The sequence below is a fragment of the Chelonoidis abingdonii genome, chromosome 7 (genome assembly GCF_003597395.2).
Source record: "Chelonoidis abingdonii isolate Lonesome George chromosome 7, CheloAbing_2.0, whole genome shotgun sequence".
NCBI classification, from domain to species: domain Eukaryota; kingdom Metazoa; phylum Chordata; order Testudines; family Testudinidae; genus Chelonoidis; species Chelonoidis abingdonii.
The window spans coordinates 98,165,086-98,179,486 of NC_133775.1; the positions used below are offsets into that span (position 1 = coordinate 98,165,086).

The 14,401-nt window shown below is 44.5% G+C and overlaps 1 protein-coding gene across 1 annotated transcript in view; it reads right to left on the reverse strand.

Annotated features, from left to right (window-relative positions):
* Positions 1–2,484, reverse strand: part of FSTL4 (follistatin like 4) — a 464,313-nt gene extending 461,829 nt beyond the window's left edge. Inside the window, exon 1 of the mRNA XM_075068134.1 lies at positions 2,420–2,484. The gene's annotated coding sequence lies outside the window, so the exon portion shown is untranslated. The remainder of the gene's footprint in view (positions 1–2,419) is intronic.
* Between the last annotated feature and the right edge of the window lie 11,917 nt (positions 2,485–14,401).

A 14,401-nucleotide genomic window follows, 5' to 3' on the forward strand; every position in this document is an offset into this window, starting at 1 on the left:
ATAATCATCAATATCCCCGTTAGTTTGGTACGGAGCAGTGTCTCTTTCGATATATGGGGCAATTCTCCATCTACACTACACTGTGATGATTGTTTTCTACCCTTAAATTTGTGCTCTGGTTGGAATAAGGAGCTGAATCCCGTGTAAATGTGGAGTGGGCAGGAGGGGCGGGAGAGACTGGCTTGTCACAAATTCTTCAATGGCTCGGGTGGACTTTGGTAAATTCCAATGATTTTTTTTTTAAATCATTTTCTTGCGGTGGTAAAAGGCAGAACAACCACCGAGGCGACACCTAGGGGCCGAAGACCGGGAAAAGACGCCGCTGCAGCTGTAAGGGAAAATGCCAGGACCGCAGCCGGCGGACAGCTCCTTTCCTCGGAAGAGCCCAAAGGGCGGCTTGTTTTCCCTTCAGCCTGTCCGGTCCTAACACCGTCGGATCGATTTCGTGACGCTCAAGAGGCGCCGAGAGAGATCAGGGGTCGTTCAACTATTTCTCCCAGGAACGTTTACAGGGACTGGAACAAGCTCACACTCCTGTGTTCCGTTTCCAAACACAATCCTGCCTGGATTCCTGCTCAGCAAATGAGAGTTTTAAAAGAGAATCCGAGCCCTGGGAAGTGGCTCGTGTTTCTTTTGCGCTGCAGCCTGAATGAGATGGGAAATACTTCAGACCAACCCATGGGTCCCTCCCGCCGGTCCCCCCGCCTGCCAAGTTACATTTGGAGACACGACCCTAAAGAGCTCGATGAACTAAATCATCACACAAACGCTAAACGGTTCTCCCCACCCCCACAAAAAAGAGCCTGATCTCATGTAATAACCAGGGAGGCAATGAGCAGCTTTAAGCTGCATTTTTAAGTGAGCGTCGTGGCCTTTTAAAAATAGGAGAAATATTTCCAAACTAGGTAAATAAACTACACACACACGCGCGCGCGCCCAGGGAAGATCTCTCTCCGATGCCTTCTATACAGTTCACTGCTGTGGAATTCAACCTGCCTCTGGCTTCCCATTTTTCCATAATTAAGCTAACTCATTGCCTTAAAGTACTGCTGATTATCTCAAAAGCAAAACAGCGTCTGAAATCAAATCCCCTGCCAAAAAGGAAACAAAAGGGGGGGGGGGGAGAGTGGTGTGGACGAGAAGGGGGCACAAATGAAATACACACACAAACCCACCCTCCAATAATTTCAGGAGTCCATTAACAAGTAACTCAAGAGAGACCGGATTAGAGGGTACTGAGTTAGTTGTGTGTGTAAATGTGTGCAGGAGGCTGGGTTGTTATGGGGCGAGGGGGAGAACCTGGACATGTATGGCAAAGATTTCCTAGCTCCTTGATCAGCCCCCAAAACGAAAGAGGAAGGGGGCTAGGATAGCTCTTGGAGTTGGGAAATGTATCGGCACGTTATCTGAGAACGCAGTTCCATCGGTGGAAGTGCTGCTGGCTTTCGAGTGTCTCCATAACTACTGCGTATAGACGCGGTCAGTGAGGAAACCGACCCAGGCAGCTTTCTCCGAGCCCGACTAGCTTGCGGCGAGAGGATCCCACGATTAAATTTTGCATCGTTCCGCCTGGTCCGTCCCCTGCTCCCTGGGGCCCTGACAAAAAGTCTTGCTGCTAACCCCAGCGCCCTGAGCTCCAGAGGAGAGCCAGGGAGCGAGTGAGGAACCAGAGAAGGGAACAGTACTTCCAAGCAGGAGCGTTTCTCTAGGATATGGTTAGAACCAGCTCTTTTTCGGGCTGGCTATTTTTGACGGCTCCCTTGCATCGGAGGCTCAAACACTGTTTCCTGCTCCTCTCCGATTTGCTGCCTCTGCTGTTACTTGTACCACATTCGCACTTGTAAACACAAGCAGGAGCAAGGACAGACCCACAGGAAGATGCAGGATAAGCAGCTTTTGCAAAAATGAACTGTCAGAGCTACAGTGGCTGCTCATCGCTCTCCCCCCATAACTGCTGGTGCTCATTCCCCTAAACCCTGCGAGCGTATGATGCACGCCAGGAAATGCTCCGCGGAAAACCGGAGAGAGATGGAAAAGCCTGGGACTGCACCCCCACCTCCAGAGACTGCCCTGGGCTTCGGGGTCCCGAGTCCGGTGCACCTCCAAAGCTGCTCCTCCTTCCTCCTTCCCAACCACAGCCCTTACGCTGCATTCCGGAGCAGCCAAGACTACAATCCGCTAAATTAATGTTGCAAACTCTGTCAGTCATTATTAGTGACTCTGAATTAACATCGCAGCGATCAGCAAGCCCCCCGCGAGCCTACATGTGGCTGGACGCTGGAAGGAACAGGAGATTGTTTTAAAACCCCACAACATTGATATATTAACCTTACTGGGGGGCGGGGGTATACTGCCCATGCATCTCCCTCCCCTACCCCCACAGCCCCATGGAATCAGAGGCTTCTGTCATGTCACTTACCTGTAGTATTCCCGCGGCAGAAAGTGAGCACAGTTTAAAGCCTGTAGCAGCTGGAAGAAGAAGAAGAAGAAAAGGATGTCAGAGTTTTGGTGTGTTTGTTTTTTAAAAAATCTCCGTATGAGGAGGAAGGATACAGAAGTCTGCAAGAGCGTTTGTGGGGGAGAGGGAAGGAAATCATGAAAGGCTGGAGCCTGGAGGAGGAAAAACCAATGGAGATTAAACGAAAGACCGAAAAAAAAAATCGAAAAAAAATTCACAACACAATCTTGGCGCTGGTGTCAGTCGCAATCCAGGAGCTAGGTGGTGTAAATGCGGAATCCTGCCCTATTTCTGCTGCTTGGACCAGAGCTGCCTGACGTCACCCAATCATTTGCATATTCTACCCAATAGCTGACACCTGTGCGGGCTCAGGAGCGGGGCTGGGAGCCGGGGACGAGTGAGTCCCGCACGCCGCCAAGCGGGCGCTCCCTCTCCAGGAGAGCCAGGTAGGCCGGGCGGGCGGGAGGCGTCGGAGAGCCGCAGCCCAGGCCAGACAGAGGATCCCTCAGCAGCACTTTCTGAGCAGAATGCTCAGTGACAATCGTTTCTGTGCCGGGCTGGGTAAAGCTAGAGCCAGCCCCACGTCCAATGTGATTAAAGGGCAGGGCTAGGAACCAGGGGCTTTTCCCTAGCTCCGGTTCACTTTGACCTCGACCCAGATGCTGTGCCTCATTGTGACTCAGTTTCCCTACCTGTACAGTGGGGATGATACCACCCTCCTCGTGGTACAGTCAAGCTTAATTCATTACTATTTCTAACCCACATTGGCATTGGCCGATAGAAGGTGTTTTTAATAAACCTTCTCCTCTTCGGTAGCATTTGTCACTTTGCGTTTCAGTTCCACCTCCTATCAACTGGAAAGTCATAGTATTCAGACAAGCGTATTGACAATAGGCACGATTTTCCATTGCCCTGCATCTTGTGGCCATTTACATCGGGGCCAAATGCTTGTAAAGGAGCTATTGAACTCAGAATACAGCACGTCACACCCACTTTGCTCTGGTGTAAACGACTGTGAATCAGGCCCACTGAGACCACAATAGGTGACTTTTTATTTTTAGCTTTCATATCGGAAGAGATCACTCAAGACAATAGTTTCAGCAGAGTGAGCAGAGGTTAGCTCCCAGGCTCTGAGTCACTGCTCTCATACTCAGCTGATCAGTACGGGACTCTGGCCTTTGAATAGCTCATCCAGAGTAATGAGGATTGCTGTAAGGGCTTACAATGGCAGACAAGAAGCCGGAGTCAAGTAAATGAACACTGAGGGAAGAAATGCATTACAAGACTGAAACTTTTGTCCCTTCCGCTGAACTTCAGTTTTCAAATCTCATTTAAGTGATGGGGCAACCCCCCAACGGACAGAGGTGATGTTAGGTTATTAGGTTCCACATAGTTTAGAATCACACTGACTCTGGCTGCTGTATATAGAGTCATTATTCCTCTCTATCCAGAAAGGTGCCAAATTAAGTCCCCACTGACACTGCTACAGACTAAAAAACAACAAAAACCAAAAACAGGTTTTAAAATCTCCAGGAGGAGCTAGAATACCAGCTTGGTGGGATTATGAAGACCAGCAGCTGCATTGCTTAATGAGGACTGGTACTCCCTGATAGAAAGCTGAAGGAACTGCTCTAATTCCTTAAAGAAAAAAAAATGGAAGCTGTATTAGCAAAAAATCATACCTGCTGAAAAATTCTCTCAGAAATGGGTTACTATTAAAGCAGTTTGCGTTTAATTTGGGGATGACCATTTCACACTGACATTATCCTTCGTCAAGTTTGAAAAGCAGCTGTAAAAAAGTGTCACTCTATATGTTTTGCAGCAGCAGAAGCTGAGTTCGGGCACAATTACTTTTATTGGGATGGGAGTGAAAGTTCTGATGCATTTTCATCTCGAGAATATTCAGACTTGAGCTGGACTGTTGCATTTTGACACAAGTATTGTCACTTCACTGAATGACACTACTTCTTCATGTGCTCAGCAGAGGCAGCAGAAACTATTTTAAACTGTTCCCAAAGGCTTGAGGAGGAAGGGGAAGAAGTGTTATACTTCCAAATATCACCAGATGGGGAGAGAAGTCAAGTGGCCTATATCCCTCCAGATAACATGGGGGGGGGGGCGGGGGAGAGATACTCTTACAGGGCTCAGAAGAGTATTGGTTGGTCATGGAGGTTCTAAGGGGCCTGATGTGGAGACCCTATAGAAATGGATCAGAGATACAAAGTCTAGATCAGCTTCAAAGTTCACAGGTGTTCAGGTCTCTGTCTTCTCCAAGCCAGGCTAACCATTTTTTGTATGCATGTAATTTAATATGAAAATCTTAGTTTCTCAAACCTTGGATTAATCCTTTCCTGAACCTTGGACACATTACCCCACCACTGGATGCATCCAAACAGTCTCCCATTCTCTTCTCCACAACTCTCATTTGATTCAAGAGAAAAAACAATAAATACCCAAGTTTTGAGATTGATCAAAATTGTTCTGCCTGAACTATCTAAAATTGGATTTAACTAAACAAAATTCCACAAAAAGCATCTGCTTTTTCACAGACAATGTTGTTGAAAATAGTGTTATTCTGAAGTGTCACCACAGTGCCTCATGGGAGTTGTTCAGGCAACTCATGTTCCCATTTTCCTGTATGTGCCAAGTCCTGAGCTATACTTCATCTCCCTTGAAATACTAGAGCCATGGAAGTTCCATGATGGACCACCTTCTCTCACCAAGAAGGGAAACCCTGGTGCATCATCCATGATTTAGTCTGACCAGGGGGCCAAGCCAATAGAGTAGAATGTGAGCAAGAGGCATCTGAACTATAACTCCCATGATGCACTGCACCAACATTTCACAGTCAAACTACTTCAGTTTCTCACCTAAAACTCAAAACTGGAACACTGGAGGGAGCCCTCTGTGGGGTCAGAAGTACTGAATGGTTGAAGGGCTGGTATAGGAATTGAGCAGACCCAGGACAGGAAGTCAGTGCTCACAAGCTGGGAAACTGATGGCACCCCTCTACAGAGTTTACTAGGAGACTGACAACACAGAGATGACCTTTTCACAGAGCCCCCAACCATAGTGAGATAAACAGCTGTCCTGGGGACTGAAGGGGAATTTTGAGACCTGGGGAATGTCATATGGATAACCGTGGTTTCTTGCAGCTCCATCAGCATCTGTGGGTTTTGGCACACAACTACTGTTCATTGTGTAGGTGAGAAACACACTGTCCACTAACACACAATAAAATGATGAGAGTAAATTCTGTCGGGATATTGCTTTCTGCATCCACAGATATTTCAATGAGATGGGACTGTATTTACATAACAGCAATGTGCCCAGGGGAGCAAGTGCCATGCAGGATATGGTTGCCCTTCCATATTAGCAATAGTGAGTGTATCAAGTGCAGCTTTCCAGCGAAAAGCAGAGACTTTAACACAATGCTGCACAATAGTCAAGCACTGACTCTAACGTCCTTTTAAAACACACAAATATAAATTGACTCTCACCAAATTCACTCATTAACCATTGAAAATAATCAGGACCATACAATTTCCTATCATCTGGAAAGCTATCACCCCAGAAAAAGGGCCAATATTTTCAGGCTTAACTCCTCATTTAGGCACCTAAATGTGTGGTCATCTTTTCAAAGGCAGTGAGCACCCCTGGTTCCTACTATTTTCATGACAGACCAGGGTGCTTGGCATCTCTGAACATTTTAGACTAAGTATTTTGTACCTTTCTGTATTTATTTTACCACCTTTTAAAATTAATGTATTTTTTTAACATTTTAAACTACTGTCTAGCACGCTTCTCTGTCCCCCAGAAGCCCTCCTCCTCCTCCTCTTCCTCTGATCACTTAATTAGCTGACATCTTCCCTGCTTATCTTTACACTACATGGGAATAGAAAGTTTGCAGTTAAGCTACAGCAACTGACACCTGTGAGACTGAGATGTATTCTAAGATCTCCATTGGATAATGTGGCACTTTTCGAAAGGTGTGATATGTAGTGTCACCTTTGAAGCTCTGATGTGCCACAAGGTACTCTTTACTGGTTCACACAGCTTACATGTGCTGGCAATAAAAATGACTTTCAGAGATGGGGGTGGGAAAAATAAACCACTATCACCATTGGTGATGAAGAATAGATATATTCTTAATATTTAGAGATGGATGAGTTTGAAGCAATTCAATGCAGCAACTATTTTTAACTGGGAATGAAAGGGGCCCAAAAAACTTTGATTAAAGAAGAAAATGGTGATTGCAGGAAGCAGAAAAGAAAAATGGATTATTTTAGGTCAGACACAGGGAATGGGGAGTTTCCTGATGCAGAGAAAAAGAAGCCAGGCACTGCAGTTCCTTGTCAGACAAGGACTGGATAGTGATCTGTAACGCTGAACTGAAACCAGCTCATTTGAAGATGAGAAAAGTCTTTTCTTCAGGCTCAAAGTGTGTTGGAAACTAAAAAGCCAAATGAAAAGTTCTTGGGAAACTCAGAAGAAGCAGCAGCAAGGTAGTATAGCTTGTGCTGTATAAAATAAATATGAGTACATATAGTGAGAGTAAGAAGAGGGAAAGACAGGTTAGTCATGGAGGAAGCCACAGAAGTTCAGGCTTTATCTACATTCACTTAAATCAGAATATATTTGTATGTTTTTAAAAAGAAGGCTCCAAAACCAGTTTCCCCATCTCCCAGGCTTCAGATCCTTGCACTGGAATTTAGGATCACATTTTTAAATGTAGCAGGCCTGAATCTCATTTACACTAAGGCCACTTTATACTACTAGCAGTGTTCGTAAATGAGAAGGGAGGGGGAAGAGATAAGATAATCTTATCTGAAAATTTAGGTTTAAAGTATAGCTAGTCATTTCCTTTAGTATCCAAAATCCTACGCCTGAGGTAATTTGAACCCAGGTCTGTTATGGAACAATTTGTTTGCTATACTACCAGGAAGCTGAAAGTGTAACATGACAGAGGGATTTATGATTGTCATTTTTAATGACAAGAACCAAGAGCCTGAATCAATACTGATTAAAAGGAGAAACTCCGAACTACATTCAAACAAAACTAGACATGCATTAAACAAATACAAATGTGACAAGAGACATGATTCAATTATTAGGAGTCTGGGTTTTAATTTCGTATTAAGATGACAGCATCTCTCTTTGCCCACATACATTTAGTTTTCGCTTTGACAGTGCATAAAATTATCCATGCTAACTCTATATCTCTTACTCGTATGTCAACTTGAAATTTGTCATCTTTTCATTATCCTCTTGGTCACAAACTAATAGGAAGGAACAAGCTTAATAGCAGCTTCAAACCTCTAGGGAGTCTGTCAGTCTTGTGTACGTACGCCAGTACAATTAGCATTTATAGTTACTTAAGCATGTGGCCACTGACACACAAGCTCACACACTTAGGGCCAGGTCCTGGAGTGCTGCTAAAATGCACAGAGCACTGGTCAGTGGGTGCTATGCAAAGGCGGTTTAAAGCTAATAGTTGTACTCTTCTGACCAAGTCACTACTCTGAGCAGGGCCAGTTTCCACAACTTCAATTAGAATGCAACAGTTAGATGTAGCCAAAATACAGTCCAAGACAGAAGGGGCATAAAGACATTCTGATCACACCCTTCCCCTCTCCGCAGTTATGCGGGCAGCAAGGAGTATTGTCCTAAACAAGCCCTTACATTAGCTACACCACTGCTGCTGTCACTGGAATGATCCTGCCTCAGCTGGTTAAAATGGCTTCAGGGCCAGTGGCATGGCTCAGAGCACGCCCAGTGTTTCAGAAAATCTAGCCCAATATTTAATTGCCACACGTTAGTAAATTATCACACATTTGATGAAGATACTACGCCACTGGATTCCAGTTACTTTGGATGACCTGGTGGTGCTACACTGTCTAACAGCAATTACAATGCTTCATTCTTGCTTTGATAGCTGTAAGCCCCCCAGAAAAGGTAACAGATGGTTTATACCAAAGAAAATACTAAATGTAGAAACAGTGGTTTGTTTCATTTCACAGCTGTAGTCTTTTTGGATTTGTTCGTAATTTTCTACACTACTGCTTCCAGTTTGATACTGTCTGGACCTTGGATGACAATAAGAATGGGATAACAGATGATGAGCTCAAAATACTGAACACAATCATACTCACCCTACATGTACCTACAATCAATATGTCACTTTGAGGAAGAAACCATCAGCCACTGGGCAAAATTTGGAATATAAAATGTCACAGCACCCAAGATATATTTCTTACGTACTTAGAAGCTGTCAGTACAGGTAGCTTGTTGCTGTGTAGGAGATCCAGGATAATGATTCATAATAAATAGTCTCAAATAGGGGAATTAAAACCAATATGGCATATACCATACATTTTTCAGCAACTCCCTCCACAACAAACATGCACAGGGCCAAGTTAAATGCTACTGTAGTGTGAACAGATGCTATTCTCATTGATTGGACTCGTGTCAACAGGAGTGGCACCTGCTTCACTCAGGTCAGATTTGGCTCTAAATTTATGAACCAACTTCTACCCCCAGATGCAGGGGAGAGACTGCTGTTGGAGTCCATGGAAATTATGCACGTACAGACAGGAAGATAATTGGGCCTCTAAGTACTGAGGAAAATAAAATTGACTATGTAGTTTTCTGAACTCAGTTGTTTTCATAATTAAAGCTAAATCATAGACAAGAATTCAGTGCATACACACAAGCACATCCAAGTCTTTCCCCTTGGTCTCATAAGAAAGTTAAAAATCCAGGAACTTTCACATATTTTAAGCCAGATTGTTTATTATATAACAGTAATTTTCAGGAAGCCTAATCAAAGGTCAGGATTCCATTGTCTGTATCCCAAATGGTTAAAAGTCCCGAGGTCAGACAGGATGCAACAGACAAAGGTTTACAAGTAGGTGAGAACGTGTAGTACTAAAATAGAGTTTAGTAGAAATAATAGAGGTCTCAACAGGCCACTAGCATAACATGTCTCAGTCAGCATGAATTCAAGCTCAAGCAATATATGTGAGCAAGGATGAACGTGCTGTGTACTCTTTGTATTGTCCCTACCGTGAGATGGCTGGAGGGAAGCCTGGAAGGATGTGTACATGCATGGAAGTCGCAGCTCTTCAAGAAAAAAAAAAAAAAAATATATATATATATATATATATATATGAAACAAGATCTAAAATGAGGCTCTAGAGCAGCAGAAAGGCAAACCCTTACAAAGTAGCAGTGAGGACAGGGTAACTTGACTCGCAGAGATCAAGTGATTTAGTGCAGGTCTTCGGCCATTTACAATTTTTAAAAGGTGAAAGGTGTAATTTTTGTAATACTTGAAAATTAACGGCCAGCCACTCCATCTTGGAAAGAGAGTTTCTTTCCTGGAAGAGTTATCAGTCCATTACCAGCTAGCTGGAAGCCAGCCACACGAAAATAATTGGCTATTGATATATAGTAATGCTGAAAAATTATTATTTTTATTCATTGCTACAGAAAGGACAACTTTCTGTACAGCATTTAAAGTAATTAGAAATGGTTATTGAAAAATAAATAAGAGATGTTTCTCAGATGGATTAAGATATATTCCTAAAATAGATTTTAAATCACAGAGAAATGTGGCAAAAAGTCACTGGCATTGGATGTACTGTGCCCACAGGTCCGTAGGGGAGACCTCTTATACTGAACTTTCACTCCGTTTACAAGTTAATTATAACTCCATTATACATAGTCTCCTCTGTATTAAAAGGCCTGGAATGTAGATCTTAATATCTTCCAGCAGATATTAAGTGACACATTTGAAGGAGATCACCCCCTGCTCTTCTCTAAATGAATAGGAAGAAAGAAAAAGATACATTCTTGGCTCCCAGTCCTCAGTGCCAGCTACCAGTGAGTGCTGAAGAGGAGCTAAGCCAGTTTTGCTACAACATGCGCTCTAAACTGAGGAACCACCTGATCAGCATCCTATACAGCAAACAGGAAAACATCAAAAAAGAGCTCTCCAACCTGGAGACCTTCATTAATAACCAAACTTCCATAAAACCGGACTTCACTAAAATAAGACAGGAGATCTACAGCACTCACTTCACATCTCTACAAAGGAAAAAGGACTGTAAGCTGTCTAAACTCCTACCTGACACATGGGGCCACAACCGTGGTACCCCTAACCCACCCAGCAATATTGTCAATCTCAGCACAAGAAGAAGAACTCCACATGGACTCCTCCTGAGGGTCGAAATGACAGTCTGGACCTATACATTGAATGCTTCCGCCGACGTGCACAGGCAGAAATCGTGGAAAAACAACACCGCTTGCCTCATAACCTAAGTCGTGCAGAACGCAAATGCCATCCACAGCCTCAGAAACCACCCTGACATTATCATCAAAGAGGCTGATAAAGGAGGTGCTGTTGTCATCATGAACAGGTCTGACTACCAAAAGGAGGCCGCCAGACAACTCTCCAATACCAAATTCTACAGGCCACTTCCTCAGATCCCACTGAGGAATACACTAAGAAACTGCACCATCTACTCAGGACACTCCCTACACTAACACCAGAACAAATCAGCATACCTTAGAGCCCCGACCAGGGTTATTCTATCTACTACCCAAGATCCACAAACCCGGAAATCCTGGACGCCCCATCATCTCGGGCATTGGCACTCTCACTGAAGGACTGTCTGGATATGTGGACTCTCTACTCAGACCCTATGCCACCAGCACTCCCAGCTATCTCCGTGACACCACTGATTTCCTGAGGAAACTACAATGCATTGGTCACCTCCCAGAAAACACCATCCTAGCCACCATGGATGTAGAGGCTCTCTACACAAACATCCCACACACAGATGGAATACAAGCTGTCAGGAACAGTATCCCTGATGATGCCACAGCACAACTGGCTGCTGAGCTCTGTGCCTTTATACTCACACACAACTATTTCAAATTTGATGACAATATATACCTCCAGATCAGTGGCACTGCTATGGCACCCGCATGGCCCCACAATACGCCAATATTTTTATGGCTGACCTGGAACAACGCTTCCTCAGCTCTCGTCCACTCACGCCCCTTCTCTACCTACGCTACATTGATGACATCTTCATCATCTGGACCCATGGGAAGGAGACTCTAGAAAAATTCCACCACGATTTCAACAACTTCCACCCCACCATCAACCTCAGCCTGGACCAATCTACACAGGAGGTCCACTTTCTAGACACCACGGTGCAAATAAGTGATGGTCACATTAACACCACTCTATATCAAAAACCTACCGACCGCTACGCCTACCTTCATGCCTCCAGCTTCCATCCCGGGCACATCACACGATCCATTGTCTACAGCCAAGCACTGAGGTACAACCGCATCTGCTCTAACCCCTCAGACAGAGACCAACACCTACAAAATCTCCACCAAGCATTCTCAAAACTACAATACCCGCACGAGGAAATTAGGAAACAGATCAACAGAGCCAGACGTGTACCCAGAAGCCTCCTACTGCAAGACAAACCCAAGAAAGAAACCAACAGGACTCCACTGGCCATCACATACAGCCCCCAGCTAAAACCCCTCCAACGCATCATCAGGGATCTACAACCCATCCTGGACAATGATCCCACACTTTCACGGGTCTTGGGTGGCAGGCCAATCCTTGCCCACAGACAACCTGCCAACCTGAAACGTATTCTCACCAGCAACTGCACACCGTACCATAGTAACTCTAGCTCAGGAACCAATCCATGCAACAAACCTCGATGCCAACTCTGCCCACATATCTACACCAGCGACACCATCATAGGACCTAACCAGATCAGCCATACCATCACTGGTTCATTCACCTGCACGTCCACCAATGTAATATACGCCATCATATGCCAGCAATGCCCCTCTGCTATGTACATCGAAAGCTCACGCTCCAAAACGTCTGTTAGTCTATAAGGTGCCACAGGATTCTCTGCTGCTTTTACAGATCCAGACTAACACGGCTACCCCTCTGATACTTGCTCTCTACTGGGACTCAAGCTTCCAGCACTCCCAGTGACTGCAGGAATGAAGAAAGGCTCTGCCACACTCTCAGGAGAGAAATTTTTTTGTCAGTACTCCTCCTTTTCCAGTATATTTAAAAAGCCAAAACCCTTAAGCGTTCAGTTTTTTCTTCTTTTCCACTGTAAGAGGTTTCCTATGCACATGAATGTGTAAAAAATGGTTAATACGGAGTCCAACTTGCAAAGATAAGGGTTACAAGACCATATGTGCAAACTTGAATCTTTTAATGCATATATACACTGTTCTTATTTGAACACATGGGAAAGGTCATTATTTTTACTTATTGCCCCTAAGGAAGAAAAGAATTTACACTGAAACTTCACTAGCTGGTCCTTTGCATTGCCATCACTGCATTCCAGCTCTCAAGTAGCCCAGCCATGCACATTTTTTATAAAGCTCTTGTCATGCAGGTTGAGTGCCAATCTACACAATGTAGATCCCTGCCTTACAGATTTGCCCACACAAATCCAGAGACTGATCCTGCAAGCTGCTGAGCATTTCCTCCAAGGTACAAAGGGTCTGCAACTTCCGTTGGCTTCAGAGAGATGCTACAGTGACTAGCATGCCACAAACACCAAAGACAGATAGAGGACACATTGCAGGATCGAGCCCACAATTTGTACTCTTTATACAGTCACAGCTGTTCACAAAACAGTCGCCAGCTAAACATCACAGATGAGCAATGATGAACAGAACACAGGACCTTTTGCTTCATAATGATGCCTGCTACCCAACTGAGCTAAAGAGATTCTCTGCTATGAATAAGGTCAAAGCTGATAGTTCCCTATGAGCAGCCACTTGACTGCACTCCTAAATAAATTCTTAAACTGGTCTGATTCCAGCCAGCAGAAGGTGATGGGACACAAACGCGACCTACAACAATAGGCAGGAAGAGAGAAAAGGACAACATTGGAAGAATGGAGTAAGTGGGAAAGAAGTTGATCATAATATCAAAGCAACTTTATGGAGATTTTTTTTAAAGCCCCAGTGTGAAGAGGAACACTCACAGCCAGTGCTGCCTGGTGGTCAGGTGGGCTGGCCTTCCAGGCATTCCACTTCTCACTACTGCTCCACCCTGCCATGTCTGTCCTCTCAGTGACCCAGCCCTCCTGCAAGGCCACATTTGCAAGTCCACCCATTTCAGGGTGTATATATAAAGGGTCCAGTAATAAGGAAGTCTTCAGCATCAAGTGAGGGGTTCATGGCTTCCCCCTTGGGTCAGAGCACTATGGACTAGACCCTTGTATCTTCTGGGTCTTCCATCAATCAAGTTCCCCGCCAAGGGACAGGCTTTCATAATTGTCCCTCTCTAGGGACTGGTAGGAGAGTCCAGGCCCACTCTCTTCACCACAGCCCAGTGGTAGACAGCTTAGCACTGCACACTGGAGTGCTATGTGGTTGCCTCCCTGAATCTCTTCCTACAAATGCCCTCTCCTCCCATGAGGAGAAGTAAAGAATTGAACATAAAAGTAAAAATTTATTGTTCAGCAGACAAGTTACATTCAATGGACCAACTCCCAGTCCCACTGAAATCAGTGGTAAAGCTCCCCTTGAATTCAATGGAACCAAATCTTAGCCCAGCAGATTCATCTTAAGTGTTGCTTCATTTTCATATCTTAAACACCACATATGGTTTTTACAGACCCTTCACAATCTATGGTAACCAGATGATGTAGCAAAATAACATTACTGGTATTTTCTGTTTCCTCCAGCATCATCATTACCATTAAAAGCAGCTTTGGTGGGGCTGTTTTAGTCTAAAAATTAAAGGCAAAATTCAGCTTCTACTTCTTCCTTCATAAACAGTACTGCCCTCCAGCAATGATTGGAGTGGTATTGTTGTATAGCTAATCCAGGCAAAAAGAGTCAGGATGATGGCTATCCATCTATCTATAGTCC